A 15,829-nucleotide genomic window follows, 5' to 3' on the forward strand; every position below is an offset into this window, starting at 1 on the left:
TTGTGCTATTCAATACAAAAAAGGAAAACGAAAACAGAAACACAAACAGCAAAAGTAGGCTGGCTTTTATCAAACAGTCGACACAAGCAAACGGGAGACAAACTGGTCCTCTGCTGGAGGGTGAGGCACTTGTCACAACAATCTTTTGTCACATCTTGAGGGAGCTGTGGCCGAAAGAACAAAGGTAACGCTGATCTATTTCACCAGTTCAAATGACAGACAGACAGCTGATGCTCAATATTCTTAGAGGCAGTTAGCTGGAAATGCAAATGCTGAGTATTAATTCTTGTTTGAATAACTACTGCACCAAGCACAGACACTCCATCTGTACAAGGTTCAGCGAAAGTTTCGCCTCCTTCACACACACGCACAAACACACGCATGCACAAACCAAATAAAGTAACCTAAAAATTGAGTGCATGTCCAAAGGGGAAAAAAAGGAAGCCTTATGTTTACAAGGTCATTTACAAGGTAAACTAAAAATCTGGTTCCTATGCTGGAGGATAACAAGCTTTTTCAAACGACCTGAATGCTGCTGCAAAAAAGAAAGAAGGGAAAAAAAACCTCCTCCCTCCCTTTAAAAAAGAAAAAGAAAAGCAAACCTGCTACTTCTGCCACCAGATGGACACAAGAACTTCTTGAAAAGATTTGGTGATAATAGGTTTGGCGTTTGAAATGATGATTAACACCAAACTTGGGAATGACTCATTCACAATATTTTATACCGAGGGGTTTTCAGCAAGGCTTTCACCTAGGCCATGCCTTTTGCAGAGAATGCGGCAGACTGGAATCAAACCAGAGCAAGACGCAGGTGATTCTCGGTAATGCAATGCAAAGAATGATCTTTAAAACAAAATTACTTACTCCAAGTCTGCGTTTTGTACTTCGTCTGGAGTGTGCAATATCTGCCTTTCCCAGCAGAGGGAACAGGAGAGTTAGGAGTGGCCGAGTGGTGCAGTCCAACAGTGAAGCAGCAAGGTGCTATAATGCAGGACACCTCAGCAGTCATCCCACAGCATTTTTAATGAGCACTTTTTTTCTCAAAGTAAAATGACAAATGCTTCATCAGTTCATATGTCAAATCAAAGAGAGATATTTTACATACATATCTAAAAAATAAAGCTTTTGCATCAAGCAAACAAAAAACAGCTCGTGCACCAGTATATGATATCCTGGCCATGTGGAAAAAATGGGCCTCATCTGGAGCTTTCTTATGGCTGAATTCATTAGGAAAAGACAAACAGGAACCTGAGAGAAGCCTGAGTACTCACCTAAATCCTACTTGTGACTCCCCAGCCCAGGTCAGTTACAGTGGGGGATCTAAAATGTCATTGAGGGGAGTTTTTTCAGATCTTGTTACACTAACACACAGACCATTTGGGAGACAGATACACAGGTACAGGATCGCTTTTCTTGTCGCGTCCGTTGCCATGGCAAGAGTGGAGGTAACCGGTTTGCATTTCTTTCTCTGTCACACAAAGTTCATGGCGAGACACAAGTGTGCCCAGTTTTAGCAGGTTTGCAGGATGAGAGCACAGAATGATTCGTGTGGAAACCCTGATATAATCAGTGGTAATAATGCGGGATTTGGTGGCTGTAGAGAATAGTCCGATAGCTACACATCTGGCCAATGTGAACTTGACTGGACATAAAATCTCACTGCTATGTTCCAACTGTATCTCACGCCCGAACCTCCGCAGCACAGCCTCAAACTGTCTGTTTCATTACTGCTTCCACACACGTTTTGACTTTAACTTCACCAGGTAGGAGGCAAATGTGTCCAACACAGATGGCCAGTGAAAGCAGACATGATATTATCTTGATGGTGATCACTCATGTCTGACACACATACATGACTCACCTACCTAAACTTAAAGTGGACTTAACATATGACAAGTGGACTGAGAGTGAGTAAAAAAAAAAATATATATATTTTTTTTTAAAGTGTGGGTGAATGAGTGAGCGAGTGAGAATGAACAAGTGATAGGGAAGCACAAAACTGTTGACAAAACTCTTTGCCAGAAGTCTCCTGCCTCTGCGTATGTTGAACTAATCTCTCTTTTGTTAAAGGAATGCTGCAAAGTTACAACAAATACTTTAATTCCTCATCTATTCAGCACCGCTTGCCCTCTTTTGGCACAAGTTTAAATAAATGTGCTCGAGGAGGTATTTGAGCTAGTTAAGACAAGACACGTCTATGCACGCAAAAACAGCAGTAGTTCATCTGCCAACAATAACACCCGTCTCAAGTTTGTAGGTCATTTATAGCCTGAGAATGAGCAAATCAGGTTAGAGGCACTTAGAAGACATCAAGAAGGCCAGACTTTTTCAGAAGTGCCTATGCAAGGTTAAGTATCCTTTTCAGAAACACAAATTAATGATGGGAATTTTGTAAAGAAAGGAGAAAAAAAAAAGTGGCACAGCAGGGGACAAACTTTGTCAAAACTCAGGCAAGGAAATTAACTCATGACGCTATTCCAGTGGCATGAGGTTTCGGTTTTGCTCTTACTTTTAAAGGATTAAAAGCTAAAATATAAACTATTACAGTTCTGTTTGCTCCATTCCCTTGCTTACATCTAGCATCTAAAAATGTGAGAGAAATTGGATCCTTAATGGATGACCTTTATGCACAGCTGTTCAAACCTGGTCTGGTCTAATCTATTGGCCAAACCCTCGGTCTTCCTGTGGTCCACTTCTGCCCAAAGTTAAACGTCAAAATGAATAAACAGATTATCTCCATTAAATCTTGCTGATAGTCCTGAAACAATGAATTCTACTTATCTAAATGTCATCATTTGTAAATGTCTAGATAGTATACAAATAATAGAAAATGACTAACAAGGTGAAGCGCATGTAGAAGTACTAAAGTACTTCTCATTTACATTTAAGAGACATTTAAGAGACATATCTTATTGTGACCATTATGACTATTCTAAATTCCAAAATGACTACATGGTGTGTTTTTAAATACACTGATTTGCTATTTGATTAGATACACCTCTATCTAGGAGAATGGTCAGCCTGCTTTGAGCTGATAGAAAGGCAACGGTAAAGAACTACTTATTACAAACTAGGTATGCAGAAGAACATCTCTGAGTACACAAACATCAAACCCATGGCTACAACAGCAGAAGACCACATCAGGTCCTGCAAGCTAACAACAGAAAATCGATGCTACTGATTTGTCCTGGCTCATCAAAACTGGACAATAGAAGATTGGAAAAAACATTACCTGGTCTGATGAGTCAATTTCTGCAGCCAGATTAAGATGGTAGAATTTAGTGTAAACAACATGACAAGGAAGGTCATTAATATATCCACCTTTGTATCAGTGATTCAGGCTGGTGGTGTAATGGTGTGGGACATATTTTCATGGCACACTTTGGTCCTGTTAATACCGACTGAACATAAAAAATACATCACAATCCAACTGAGTATTGCTGCTGACTATGTCCATTCCATTAGGACCATAGTGTCTGATTGCTGCTTCTAGCAGGATAGCGCAAAGCTCAAATCATCTCAAGCTGGTTTCCTGTACTCAAATGGCCTCCACAGACATTAGATCTAAGTCCAACAGAGCACCTGTGGGATGTGGTTGAGCAGGAGATTTGCATCAAATCTGTAGCAACTGTGTGATGCTGTCATGTCAATGTGAAGTAAAGTCTCTGAGCAAAGTTTCCCTGTTCAATCTATGCACAAAGAATTAAGGCAGTTCTACAAGAAAAAGAGGGCGCAACCCAGTACTAGTACAGTGTACTTATTGAAGTGGTTGGTGAGCATATTATCTGAATATAGTCAATCAATATTATTATTATTGACTCAAATTATAAAACAAACCCATAAATGGGAAAAAAAAGCACTAATAACAAGAATGTTTATTACATTTTCATAACTGTCACCATTCTACTTTTGTTTCCTCAGCACCAATCTGGATCCAATCAATAACAAAATACCGCTGAAAAGATTTGTGCAGAAGTTGCAACATCAACTCAAAGATATTCCCCTGGGACAAATGTTACTGGGAAAAAGAAGAGATGAAGAGTCACACAGTATCAGAGATTAGCATTACCCTGCACTGCACAGACACAGTGCTTGTGCTGTAGCATTCAGTGTCAGCCATGTATACTCAAAGTGAAGATAACTGAGTCAAAACCCACTATCAGAGTTTTAACATAAATAAAGTCTGAAAAAATAGCTTCACATGATAAATGTTGGACTTTTGTCAAATTCTTTCTTTCTTGGGAAAGTTGCCAACTAAGACATTAATAAAACAACATTCTTGGGTTGTTTTTTAAGCCAATTTTTTTTTTTTTTTTTTTTTTTATAGACATCCCTTTTTTGGAATAGCTGCTACAGGGCATGGCTATTGGTCTACAAATGTGTGTAGTTGTTAGTGCTGCACAAGGCAGAGGACATACTGGAAAACTATCTAAACAATTTCAGGAAGCTGGCTAGTCTGTTTGTCATAGTGTCTCCCCTCACCATATATAGCAAATTTTAGGCACAATCTGTCCCTGGATGGTTAAGTGGCTTTATGTTCTTCCTTATGTCACCTTGCTGTAAGGCTGGAAAACTGCCATTAATGTTCATAAAGCCATGAACACACAGCAGCTTATTTACGGAATCTGTAGAGAAAAATGAAATCCATGATACATTGACTCTGGAAAGTATTCACAGCGCTTCACTTATTCCACACTTTGTCATGTTACATTCTTATTCTAAAATGGATTCAATTCATTTTTCACCTCAAGATTATACACCCAATACCACACAGTGGCAAAGTTAATAAGGTTTGCTTGAGATTCTTGCAAATTTATTAAAAATTTAAAAATTAAAAATATAACCTGTACATAAGTGTTTGTACATACATACAGTCTTTGCTCAGTACTGTGTTTGGCTGCAATTACAGCCTCAAGTATTTTTTAAGTATGATGCTACAAGCTTGGCACACCTATTTTTGGGCAGTTTCTCCCATTCTTTTTTGCAGAACCTCTAAAGCTCCATCACATTGGATGGGGAGTGTCAAGCCATTTTCAGATCTCTAGAGATGTTCAATCGGGTTCAAGTCTGGGATCCGGCTGAGCCACTCAAGGATATTCATAGAGTGGTCCCTTTGTTATCTTGCCTGTGTGCTGTTGGAAGATGAACCTTTGCCTCAGTCAGAGGTCCAGAGAACTCTGGAGGAGGTTATCGTGGAGGATGTCTCTTTATGTTGCTGCATCTTTTCTTCAATCCTGACTCCCAGTTTCTGTTGCCAAAAAACCCACAGCACGATGCTGTCACCACCATGCTACACTGTAGGAATGATATTGGACAGGTGATGAGTGGTGCCTGGTTTCCTCAAGACATGACACTTGACATTCAGGCCAAAGAGTTCTGTGTTTCATCAGACCAGAGAGTTTTGGTAACCAAGCCGTCATGTGCTGTTTTCTCATTTTAATGCGTTTGTCTCCTTTCGCTTCTAAAGTACTTCGAATAGCTTGCCTTGCCTTTTACTGAGCACTGGCATCTATCTGGCCACTCTACCATACAGGCCTGATTGCTGGAGTAGTACAGTATTGTTGTTCTTTTGGAAGGTTCTCCTCTCTGCAATGACCAACACCGGAGCTCTGTCAGACTCCCTGACTAAGACCCTTCTATCACAATGGCTCAGATTGGCCAGGCAACCACATCTAGGACGATAACCGGTGGATCCAAACTTTCCAAACTCCCATCTACAAAAGTATGTCTCTACTCTTCTCCATATCCGTACCTCGATACAATCCTGTCATGCACCTGAGCACAATTCTTATGGCAAAGGCCGTGAATTTAATTAACTTTGCAACATGACAAAATGTGGAACAACTGAAGCACTGTGAATACTTTCCAAATGCACTATATTTATCAATATAAAATATTTTGATAAACACAGAATACAATATATTTATTAAGTTTAACATTATTCTTGCAGTTTTTACACTCACATCTTTGAGTTGGACACATAGAGCAACACACTGCACACTGTAATATACAATAAAATGCAGTCAAATACAAAGACGAAGCTGATGTAAACAATAGACCAGTTGCCTCCTAATAGTAATGTATGCTTACTTAAAATGGGATAATCATTCCGAGGAGGAGAGTGAAGCTGGTGGGCTGATAAAGTCAAGAAGAATAACACTGATCTGTACTTCTAGAAAAGTGCCCTCGCAAAAAATCTCTAGACCAATAATACTCTCAAATTTCAAAGTTTACAAACCAACAGAAGCAGCAGTTCTTTAGACATGTAAAGAGAAAAATCACACAATAATCTCAAATTTTCCATCAACTACAGCACAACTGCCAGGAACAGAAAATTCCCATCCAATATAAGACTTCAAAAAATTGAAAGTCTATATGTAATAAAAATTAAATAAAGTGAATATTTCATTTAATTAACAATTTAATTAGTTCATGGCAGCAGTGTACTCAAAAATTATGGGTGTCCCTGCAGCTTTCCTTCACCAAATAAACCATCTCTACATTTACTGTAACAGATCAATCATCATTAAAGTCAAAGCTAAACACACCAAATGATTATGTGGCTAATTTGCCAGTCAAAAAATAAGTTTGCAGGACAAAATTGAAAAGGAGATAAAATTGTCACAAATCAAATTAGAATTGACAAACTGTCAGAACCTTCTTGGAAAAAAACAGAAAGGGGCAACTCCTGGAAACATCCTGCAAACATCCTGCAAATGTATAACAAAAAAAAAAAATCAAAAACAAAACAAAAGAATAATTTGTTAGATTTTATAAGACACAAGCAAAACCATGTTTTTTTTTTTTGGAAGAAACCACTACATAACGTATGTCTCAGTCACAAAGCCCTAGACCCCCAGCAAATGTGTGCTTCCCAGCCAGTTGGTGAGTGGTTGACATAAGTTACTTGATGTCACCAGGGGAAACAGGTCACAAAGAGGATACCTTCACTGAAAACCTTGCGATGTTTCTGTGGTCACCAGTTATTGGCAAGGAAGACGCTGACTTTCGGCAAATACTTGGCATTTACTCTCCAAGCTGTAGTGAAACTTGAAAAAGTGCAACAGAAACTAACAACACAAATATTTCTGCCTTTGGAAAGGCAGAAATGGAAAGCATTCACCTTCAAAGTAAAATTTGCACTTTCTGAAAAGTGTTGGTAGCAGTGGTAAGGCACACCTTCTGGTTTGTATCACACTCAAGTTTCAGTACCACTTGGCAAGCAGTTGGCAAGTGTTTGCAGACAAGTTCATGTCTTCTATAATGACTCTAATGACTGTGGAAACCTGATAGCGAACAAAGCCATTACAAGGTTTTTGGTGCATTTATCTCTTTGTCACCAAGTTCATTCTAGTGACCACCTCTAGCAACCACTCGCCAGCAGTTCATGGAATACAAACCTTCCTCTAGTGCCTGGTAGTTACCAGGAGGGGTCACTGACTGGTCTCTAGATGTTCACTGTGACATCAAGCTACCATCAACAACCACTCACAACCGGTCAGAGAATGCACACTTTTCCCTGGCAACTGGTGGTTGTCAGATGGTCAACGACAGGTCTGTGTCACTTAAGTATTTGAGAAATTTATTGTCATATTACTGAATAACATTAACTTAATAACATTTATTTTTTAATTCATATGACTTTTAATTTTTTTCCCGTTACGATTCCAATAATGGGACCAGGGTTCATATGATTTTATGTGTCTTGAGTTCCATGATGATAATAAAATAATATTCTGATCAGTTGTGGTAAAGGTTCAGGAGTATTAATTGATCTTTGTGCTTCCTAACCATGTGGATATAATTTTTTTAAATTTTATTTTACATTGTCTTCATAACTTTGTCATGATCGCTGTCCAAGGTGCTGATCCTGGGACCACCAGGAACGTCCCCTAGTTCAGGTAAACTAAACAGGTGGCAAAAATTGCTGTCAAGAAAGCATAATTTAGTACATTTATAGAAGGCAGGGCTCCGAGAGGCTGAGGATGTATTTGGAAACAGTGTGCAGAATCCTAATTACCCGATGGTGTTATCACCCAAAACTGCACTGCAGCAGGCCATGAGCGCAGAGCTGGGATTAAGCGCGACTATTTAGGGTCACAGTCACTTTGACATCACGTTGCTTCTTTTTTGGATCTCATCTTTTGGGATTAATGGTTTTAACTAGAGTAGTTTTAAAGCTTCGTGTACAGCTGCCGATTTATGGAGGTTCTTGTAGTACTCTACCCACCTCGTCAAACACCATAACATTCCCAAAACCTGTCACAATCTCTTAATCTTCCCACTTTATTTGGTCTTCTTTCCCCCTCACTATTACTTTCACATAATTCATGCAGAGTCTGCCTTTGTTCTGTATGTACATTTGTTAAAATGTTCAATAAAAACTTGACTGCAAAGAGGAAAACCCCCAGTCCCTGTCCTCCTCTACATAAAGCTCATAAAGCCCATGTCAAGCATCCGCTCACTTCAAGGAGTCCCGAGACTGGCTCTTACACTACAGTTGTGCTGGGTAGCTCTCTGGAGAAATGGGGATAGCAGACACTTGTATCTTCTCTCAAACTATGAGACAATAACTCAATATTTACTGTACGTGGGCAACCCGGTGCAGCGATTAGTCTCTCTGTTGGGTTATATGCTGCTTATGTTTTGAAGAAGTAATCTGAAAGCAATTAAATTTTAAAAATGGCAAATTAATATAGCTTTTTTCCCAGTGTTTTTCAAATCAAAACATAGTTTTATATAAACATGTCTATGTTTATGAAGTAGCAATTTAAACTTTCATCCTGAAGCACAAGGAAATTTATTTATGGATTTTTGAGTCAAATTTTGTTGGCACAACATAAACAACATGTCCAGGATTCACAGGACTATTACGTGTATTTCAGAACAATCATATTATCATGCTACAATCTGTGTAATAAAATGATGTGAGCTGCATTGTTTCTTACCTCAAATGTTCTAGACCTTGCAAATAAAGTACATAAGGCATTGTGAGGATTTGATTTGGAGGCAGTGAGTGACAGCTGTGAAAAAAATGATTGGACACTGAAAAAAGTGGAAAGGGAGGGACCTCTACTGCGTGCATGAGTCATCACTCTCCACCCCCCACCTCACCCCCAGCCAAACTGTCTGTTTTTTGTTTTTTTTTCCCTGCAGGTTGGAGATTTACTGAGCAACATTTTCTCAGCTGGTAAGATTCATTTTTACATTAAATTTATGGCAGGTCTTATGCAAATTAGTGAGAACAACATTGTGGGTCAAAACTGAACATAACAAGCTCAAGCTAGTGTTTAAAAAATTACTTCAGTAAAACAGTGCAAAATCATACATAAGGAGATGTGTTTCTATTAGTTAAGTTAACAGAAACTGTTAATTCTCTAGCCAACTACTTATTCTTCTACACACTTAGCAGAGAGGCTCCATACAAAACAGGCTTACAGTCTACACAGACTATGGCCTTACTTCGGTGCCATGTAGCTATGGGAGAGAGTGTTCATAATAATTAAATTAAAGCTTCTCACAGTCTGGCAGGTCAGTTTTGGGTTGAAAAAAAGAGGGGCAAGAGGGTTGTAATGTGTAAAACACATTGTCACAACTCAGCTGTTATCTAAATATCCAAGAGGGCTATATCTCTATATAATTACACAGTTTTATCAACAAATTTTGTTGCTATTCATTTATTTTATGAGTGTGCAAAACTCTTGAGCCACCTCTCACTTCTTTATATTTCGCTAGGAAAATATAATGTTTGTTTGAAAGTTTGAGATCTTTGGATGTCGGCTGCCTTTTGTTCAATTCTCTCTCAATTTGATCCCAAAAAGCTTCAGTAATGAGGTCCAGGCTCTGGGGAGGCTTTAGGAATGACTTACAGCTACTCTTTTACTTTTACAGATGGATCACTTGAAGGTCCAGCTAGGTCTTTTCCAGATTTTTTCCTGCTTCTTAAGATCATGAGTTTCAGATACTCTTCATCTGCTGTAGGTAGTTTTTTAGGTCTACCACTTCTTTGTTTGTCCTCTACTTGTCCACTTTTTTCATTTTTTAAAGGACACACTGCACAACACGCTGAGATATGGCAGGTTTTCAGCTAATAGCTCTTTGGGAATCATCATGTAGGTGTAAAAATACTACATTTTAAGCCTTTCAAACTGATGTATTTGGCATTTTTCCTTGATTCAAATAAGGAAATGGGAACAAATTGGGTTTTTTCATTTGGTTTTGTTGTTCTTTGTTTTGTTTTTTGAGACAGGTCACCAGCAAGAAAGTGCCTAAAGACACAAATTAAAACTGTTTTGCTAAGTTGTCTGTTATGCGTAGACACAACATTGATTCATCACTTGAGTTAGGCACGTTTTCTATGCTTGAATGATTCACAGGTTAGTGTTAAGTGGCTTAACAAAAAACAACAACAACAACAACAACAACAAAAAAAACACTCCTCTGAAAATGATAAAACAGAAAGAGTGAAAAGGTAGCCAACGAAAAACTCTGAAAGACCTTCAGAAATCCTGGAGATAAGTTATACCTAGGGATGGGTATCGAAAACCGGTTCTTGTTGAGAACCGGTTCCCACTGTTTCAATTCCTTGGAATCGTTTGCCATTTTTGCAAACGATTCCCTTATCGATTCCAGTCGCCCCGAATGACGTCACCACGTTGCGGAGCGTCATTTACCTGGCAGGAAACATGGCGCCTAAGCGGCTCAAACGCTCAAAAGTTTGATTATACTTTATGAGAACCGATGACAACAGGGCAACTTGCAAAGTAGATATTTCATTTAAGGGAGGAAACACTACGAATATGCAAAAGCATTTGCTCACAAAACACGCGATGACACGCGTTTTTAATTCCGCTCCGGACTCGTGACTCTCAACCCAGCAGCAGCGCTAACGTTTGCACGTCCTCTCCCGTTAATGCGGCAGGTAAATAATCAACTAACAGTGCATATTATGTTAGCGCAATCTGCCTTATTACAAGACCTGCCATTACTGTACATGTAGGTGACCATGATGAGAGAGACAGACAGAGTCTGGCTGGCGCTCGCTGGCAGTTCTCGCTGCAGTCTACCGGTAGCGTCTCCTTTCAGGCCAGGATAGACTAATGTCACCGAGCAGTGTCTAAGTTTGTGGTCAAAGGCTTGCACCCATTTGCCACAGCAGATGCCCCCGATTTTTGGTAAGTGAATGTGTTTAATTGTAGGCAGGGACATTACTGGATATTCTTGTGTAATTGCCACAGAACAATTTATGTTATACTTTGTTATTGCTACAGAAGAATGTTGCAGCTTTAAGGCAGGGATGACTCCTGGAGTTGCTTTCTCACTGCATATGCTTTATTTCACAATCAGATCGATTCGATAACAAAAACATACAGCAGCTCCTCTCCTACTCCTAGCCCTTCGCTGCGGTGGAAAAAAGAACGACTTCAATCCCCTTCAAGGAACATACGTACAAAATAGTTTTCCTGATACACCAATGGGGCGTTCAATGCCATCTTGTAAATATGAGTACTCTGGCAGAGTAACAGTTCAAATGAAAAATACACCAGAACAAACAAGCAAACAAAAAAAGAAGTGTGGGGTACCTTTGAACCAATGAACAAAGTATAACAATTTATACTTTTTAACATAACCCGACCCCATCAATATGTGATATGTCTCACAAGAATATTTATTTTATTATTTTACATTTACAATTTTTTTTCCTGGGGACCCTGTGACACCCCATTGAAGAGCCGTAGGCTGGATCTCTCAAGATCTCACTGTTGGGTTTGTAAGGCCATGTTACTCCTAAATTTCTATCTTGTTCAAAGAGAAGATATAAAACAAAGCTCTGAGCTAATCGACCTTAGTGTTCTCCTTTTCTTAAAAAAAAAAAGAATCGATAAGAGAATCGATAAAGAATCGAATCGTTAAACAGAATCGAAAATGGAATCGGAATCGTTAAAATCTTATCAATACCCATCCCTAGTTATACCCATATCTATCTGCTGATGACGAACATTTCCCTGTGCTCATAAAAATCTGAATTTAGCATGTGTATTCACTAGGGATGCAACGATACTCATATCGATATTGAACCGTTCGATACAGTGCTTTCGGTTCGGTACGCATATGTATCGAACAATACAAAATTTGTAATTTATTTTATCAACTTTCCTTCTGACGATGCTGTCTGTGTTGAGCGCTCAGTGGATCTCCGCTCGACAGTGCAGCCTAGGCGGAGTAGTCAAACGCAGATTCACTGAGCGCAGGGCAAGCTAGCGAGACAGAAGTTAAGCTCTCCTTGCAACATGGCAAATTGAACCTCCCCCACCCTCAATCAGATGTGGCGTTTGGAATTATTTTGGTTTTCATGTGACGTATGACCCTGAAGGTAAGCGCGTCATGGACTAAAGTAAAACAGTATGTTGGATGTGCCACGCAATGCTCAATTACATTGGTGGGAACTAGTGTGTTAGTGCAGTTAGCCCGTTAACGTGTTGGCCGTCCAGCCCCATGCACGGGGCGATCCGCGATAGCTTGTTAACGGCGATTTGCCGTGTTGTGGCGTTAACGTCATTTCAACGAGATTAACGCTGACAGCACTAGTGGGAACAAAACGAATATGACTGCACATTTACACCGACATCATCCTAGTGCAAAGACAAGTGGAAGCAGACAAAAACAACAAGCACGCATGCTACAAACTTTACCCGAGTCATTTAGACAGCCGTTAGCACATGAGTCTCCTTATGGGGACCTGATATGTTTAATATGCTGCTGAGAATATACCCCAGAAGAAGCGTATAGTATAGCTTTTATTTTGGAAAGAGACATTTCTCTGTAATAAACTCTCTTTTCCAAAGATGAGTGATTCCTCAATCATATATATATATATATTTTTTTTATTACTTTGTTGTTTCAGCAACATTAAATTTAAAAACTGTACTTTTGAGTAAAAATATATATTTATAATTTTAATAAATGACAAATTAAAAAGGCATGAACATTTTTTTTGTATCGAAAAAATATCGAACCGTGACACCAAAGTATCGAACCGAACCGAACCGAACCGAACCGTGAATTTTGTGTATTGTTGCACCCCTAGTATTTACACATAGGTGTCATCACAACAGATTGAAAATTGAGCCTTGATCCAATACACAGCTTAAACAAAATGTGATTCAAAAACACAAATGCATTGAGAATTCACTCTCAGTGATGCAGGAGACATTTAGGCTACGTCCACATGTACCCGGGTATTTTTGAAAACGCAGATTTTTCTATGCGTTTGCACCTTTCGTCCACACGTAAACGGCGTTTTCGGTCACTGAAAACTGAGATTTTTAAAAACTCCGTCCAGGGTGGATATTTTTGAAAACGGCGTTTTTGCATTTACGTGTGGACGAGAAAAACGGAGAAAACGCAGCGTCAAAGGTGTGCGCATTTTTTGACGTCACACTGCGCCACATTATTGTTTCGGTGAAATGAATTTCTACAATACTGTTACTGTTAATTGTACTCTCTGCAGTGTTTAAATGCTTACATATACACACACAGTTACTGTCCCTCCACACATACGACTCAGTTCTGCTTCTATGCCCCATCCTTGTTTACTATTTCCCACCGAGACTTCTAGACTTCTGATTGGCCAACATTTCTACACGGTTAGGAATATATCGCCACCTGCTGCTTTGGCATGTTACTAGCATCGTTTTCCTTCATTTCTGCGTTTACGTGTGGACGGGATTATTTTTTAAAACAAAAACGGAAAATCTCCGTTTTCAAAATCAGGATCGCCAAATAGTAACTGTAATGGTTTTGTGCACAAAATGGAATAAATAAACCTAATCATGGTATTCATATAGAGATGGGTGAGGGCTACATCCATTTTGTGAACATTGCAATCAGACCAATCCTCTTGCAATAGCAGTTCTTGTGAATTGAGAACAGACATCCTATCATTGCATGAGCTTATAGATCCTTACCTGCATATACTAAAAATATGTAAACCAATTTCATAAAAATCAGACCAGTTTGGACTTCTCCAGTACTAAGAATCTGTGAATGAGATATACCAGCTATACCAAGTCTATATGTAAGATACTGCCATTGTGCTGCACTTTAGACAAGAAATCACAAAGCAGAGTATTGTGTACCTTTAGTATCAGCAGCAAATCTGTTATTGATACTGGAGTAAGCAAAAAATTATCGGCTATTATTAACTAAAAAGCCATGGCAATAGACAGTGCCAATGTTATGGCTAAATTTAGGTACCTACAACATCTATAAATAGGTTGTGGAAAGATAACCATGACAAGTAATATAAATCATCACTGAGTGTGGGCTGAAGAGGAGGGGCAAACCCTGGTCTAAAGTATCGACAGAAACATGCCTCCCTTTGAGTGTGCTCGCCTTGTGTGTCAGTCTATCTGTACATGTGTCACTGAGACTAAACACTGGCAGTCTGAGCTGAAAAAAAAGATGTCTTCTTTTTCTTGTCAGAATCAACTCAACTGAAAATGGAAACAGTTTTCAATCCTACTCTGACAAGCTTCTTTAGAGGTCATTCTCCTAGATTCTGGGGAATGTTGCCCATAAACACTGATTGTTAAGCAGTAAAATGTCTTCTAAGATATACAAACACACATGCACAAACATTCCGGTCAGAGGGCCCGGTGGCGCCTGTATCCGGCAGCCTCGCCTCTGTCAGTGCGCCCCAGGGCAGCTGTGGCTACAATGTAGCTTGCCATCGCCAGTGTGTGAATGTGTGTGTGAATGGGTGAATGACTGAATGTAGTGTAAAGCGCTTTGGGGTCCTATGGACTAGAAAAGCGCTATACAAATGCAGGCCATTTACCATTTACCATTCCAAACATCTTTTTCTGATTAAATTTTAATAATAGCAACGAAGCTATCTGCTAAAGCTGATATATTTACAGTATATGTGATAGGCCAGTATTGGCCCTTAATATTTGTAGACTATATATCAGTCTGATTTAAAATACAAAGAACAGACTGCTAACTTCTGCTGGATGGTAAATACAAAAAACCCTATAAAAAACAGAAACTGTAAATCTGTGTTTTGAAAGGAAATGCGAAATAAGGTCAAATCTGATGCCCTGGATCTATTCAAAATGATTATGTGCTTCATTGGTGCCTGCTCTGAAAGATTTTTCTTAAGTGTGACACCACCGTCAATGCAGTGTGCTAAGGAAACAATGCAAACTGCATAAAGCCCAAGAGTAAACACAAGTGGAACTGAAAAGAGGGGGTGAAATCATCTTAACTATATTCACAAAATGTAAAGAAGCATCAGGAAAGATGGCTATCTCTCCTGAAGGTGAATTTCCTAGCACTAAAGGAAGACAAAAGAAGAACAGGGCCAAGTCCATTAGGGAGTGCAAGGAAGAATTGAGCTAAATGAAGGCTACATGGTGGCAGGCTTGGTAATAGGGAAAAGACATCTAGAGGCGTTTATGAAGATGCTTACTGTAGTTTCAAGACTGGGTTGACAATGTATGAAATAAAAGGAACTAGGTAATAGGGTGGAGGAGGGCAGTGGAGGTAGCTTGATGGAAAGCTTTAGAAGGAAGCTTCATAGTGCAACACACAGATTTTTGATAAAGTTGCCCTGGGCTGTTCCACGACTGCTACTATAATCTGTCCACCAATGTTTGGTACCTTCCGTGCTTATTAAAAAGTGACAACACATTTCAATGCATTACCCTGAAAAAGTGACAACACATTTCAATGCATTACCCTGAAAAAGTGACAACACATGTGACTGGACAATCTGTATTAATTCATTATCAATTCACCATTATTCTGTTTGGGATGGTGCATTAAG

The 15,829-nt window shown here is 39.2% G+C and overlaps 1 protein-coding gene and 1 long non-coding RNA gene across 5 annotated transcripts in view; one reads left to right on the forward strand and one right to left on the reverse strand.

Moving 5' to 3' along the window:
- The window catches only part of mettl15 (methyltransferase 15, mitochondrial 12S rRNA N4-cytidine), a 62,940-nt gene that overhangs the window by 33,882 nt on the left and 13,229 nt on the right, over positions 1–15,829 (reverse strand). The window lies entirely within an intron of this gene.
- LOC309703883 lies at positions 10,524–11,753 on the forward strand. Its single transcript, XR_014276067.1, has 2 exons — positions 10,524–10,921; positions 11,000–11,753. It is a non-coding gene; the product is annotated as an uncharacterized lncRNA (long non-coding RNA).

The sequence above is a fragment of the Aulonocara stuartgranti genome (assembly GCF_965226115.1).
Source record: "Aulonocara stuartgranti genome assembly, chromosome: 1".
NCBI lineage: Eukaryota > Metazoa > Chordata > Actinopteri > Cichliformes > Cichlidae > Aulonocara > Aulonocara stuartgranti.